Genomic DNA, 2,981 nt, shown 5'->3' with positions numbered 1-2,981 from the left:
TTTCCTACTTTCTCCACATTTCTTTCCTATTTGAAATGTTAATATCATAAAAGTAAAAATTGAGAGTTATGGAGTTAACCAGCTGCAGAAAGAGTTTCGAGCAACCAAAACTGCTGACCCTACAGCTTCAGGGTTGAAATCTTGTTAAGGATAGCTGTTGTTCCAGATTTCTCTAACCTTCCCTGGTTATTTTCTTTGGCTGTGGAGGAAATAGGTGTTGCCTGCATTTGGGCTTTCCCTGTGTCTCTTGCCCAGGAAAGTGTGTGGCATTATAAGTGGTGAAGGAGTAGCTGCTAGTGATCTTGTAGAGATTATGCCACCATTTCTACATTAAAAGTTCTTTTCCTATTGCATTGGTATGGTGTTGCCAGCTGAGCACACATTGGTGGCTATCTTAGCTTAGGCCATTACAGCAGGCCATAAATCACACTGACCTCAATAATCTTGTGGAGGCCTGTGTTTTTCAGGATTGCATCCAAACTGTTCCTTTAGGCAGGTGATTGTTGGAGAACTCAACAGAAGTTAGACTTCTGTAGACCTTGCATTGGCTTGCAATTCTCTAATGAAACACCTGGTATCTTCCAGATGTTTTGAACTACAATTCCCAACAGCCCTGACCATTAGCCATGCTGGCTGGGGCTGATGGGAACTACAACCCAAAACATCTGGAGGTTACAGAAGACTACTAATGCTTATGGGCCTGAACCATAGCTTGATGGATCATTGACCTGATCAATTTAGGTTTGGTCAAGTCAAACAGAGCATACAGTGACCCACAAGGGACTCTATAATCCTCTTGTTATATCTGTCACCCACGTCTAGCAGAAACAAAGGCAGACCCTTCAAGTGTCCCTATTTTCTAGGGACGTCCCTGATTTAGAGAAGTCGTCCCAGTTTCTGATTTGATCCTGGGATGTCCCACTTTTCCTTAGGATGTCCCTGTTTTCACTGGAGAAATGTTGGAGGGTATGGAGTTATCCAACCCCCAAGCCATCTGAAGACAGGGAAGTTTTTTTAAAATGTTTAATGTTTTATGATGTTTTTATATATGTTGGAAGCTGCCTAGAGTGGCTGGGGCAACCCAGTAAGATGTGTGGGGTAAAAGGTAAAGGTAAAGGGACCCCTGACCATTAGGTCCAGTCATGGCCGACTCTGGGGTTGCGGCGTTCATCTCGTTTTATTGGCCGTGGGAGCTGGTGTACAGCTTCCGGGTCATGTGGCCAGCATGACTAAGCCGCTTCTGGTGAACCAGAACAGTGTACGGAAATGCCGTTTACCTTCTCACCTGCACAGAAACGCCATTTACCTTCTCGCCGGAGCGGTACCTATTTATCTACTTGCACTCTGACGTGCTTTCGAACTGCTAGGTGGGCAGGAGCAGGGACCGAGCAACGGGAGCTCACCCTGTCGAGGGGATTCGAACTGCCAGCCTTCTGATTGGCAAGTCTTAGGCTCTGTGGTTTAACCCACAGCGCCACCCGAGTTCCTTAGATGTCTGCGGTATAAATAGTAAAATTATCATTGTGGAATGGGACGTCCCTGTTTTCATTGGAGAAATGTTGTAAGGTATGCAAAGGCACCGTCAAGAACCTGGAAGTCCACACTACATGAGTCACATGCAGCATGATACATTAAAAGTACCGGCTTGAACTTTATGCCCCTGCCAGATTCTGTGAATGAAAGGCATGTGCTCTATTGGGTGGCCTAAGAGGGGAGAGTTCCAGTCCCAGGAGATAGAACCCTCTCAGAAACACAGCTTCGGTTGCAGTTGCAGCACAGCCAGACCCAACCACAGGGAACCACAGGGAACCAATCTAGGCCCAGTTGTGATCCAGAAGCAAGGCTCCACCTCCTCATCTGGCAGCACTGGTTCCAGGAGATCCTGCCTGCTCCTCAAGATCCTTGACCTGTGGAATGTCCAGTTTATGCTCCAAGGACTCAGGGCCAGGGCAGAGGCCTGACACATACTCTGTGATTCAGTTTGCTCTAGCTGAAGGAATCCAACAATATTTTCATGGTCAGTGGTGAAACCAAGGACCTTTGTTTTGGCGATGCTTATTAGCTGTATGCATATATGCACACTTTAAAAAAACGACTGTATCGCTGTCCTGAGTCATCGTTAAGCCGGTCAATACCCAATGCCGCAGAATAAGTTACAACCCACACCAGTAATGAATAATTATGAAACAACTTATTCAGAGAAGGAGTTTTATTCTTACCCCAGGCAATGAGCGGTTAGTTTATTTCCTGAAAGTGAATTTAATCAAGAGTGGGTAATAAGAATATCTCTCCCATAATGAACTGCAAGGCACTGCGAGGAGACATTGTCAGGGCTGAATTCTTGAAATATGCTGTTTGTAATTGGAAACCTTTATATCTGTGTCCCACCTGTCATTTTTCTAATCCTTTTTCAAGGATATCAATTAAAATAATATCTGCCATAGTTACATGGCAACTACCATTGAGAATAAAGGGAAACCCATGTTTCTAAAGTTCATTAATTTCAGTGAGTCTACTCTGTGTAGGACTTTGCTTAACACCACTCCTTAATTTGAGAAGAGACCTTATCTGTGCCCGAAGAATGTACAGGCAACTCCCAATTGATGCATGTCCAATTGACGTGCGACAGCATGTGCATTGCACCAAACCTGGAAGCAACTTTTAAGATGGCAAAAACAGTCCTAAAAGAGCTCAGAAAGGGCACAAAACAGTGCCTAGCAATCCCACAAGCCTTTACATCAACCATAGAGGCCTGTGGAGAGTTGGAGTTTGAGTAAGGATGTTTGGAGGGAGTCTGGTACGTTTCCAAGGGTTTCCAAGGGTTTCCAGATGTTTAGAGGATGTTTGCAGGCTTTTCCAATGGTGTTTCAAATAAATGTGGTTTCACTGATGTGCCTTGGAACATAACCCCCATGTAAATTGGGAATTGCCTGTCTACCCATTAACATTATGGTAGCATAGCAGGTTGCAAGACATGTTTC

Source organism: Podarcis vaucheri (assembly GCF_965113315.1).
Source record: "Podarcis vaucheri genome assembly, chromosome: 12".
Lineage (NCBI taxonomy): Eukaryota > Metazoa > Chordata > Lepidosauria > Squamata > Lacertidae > Podarcis > Podarcis vaucheri.
Note: the sequence above shows the minus strand (reverse complement) of the source record.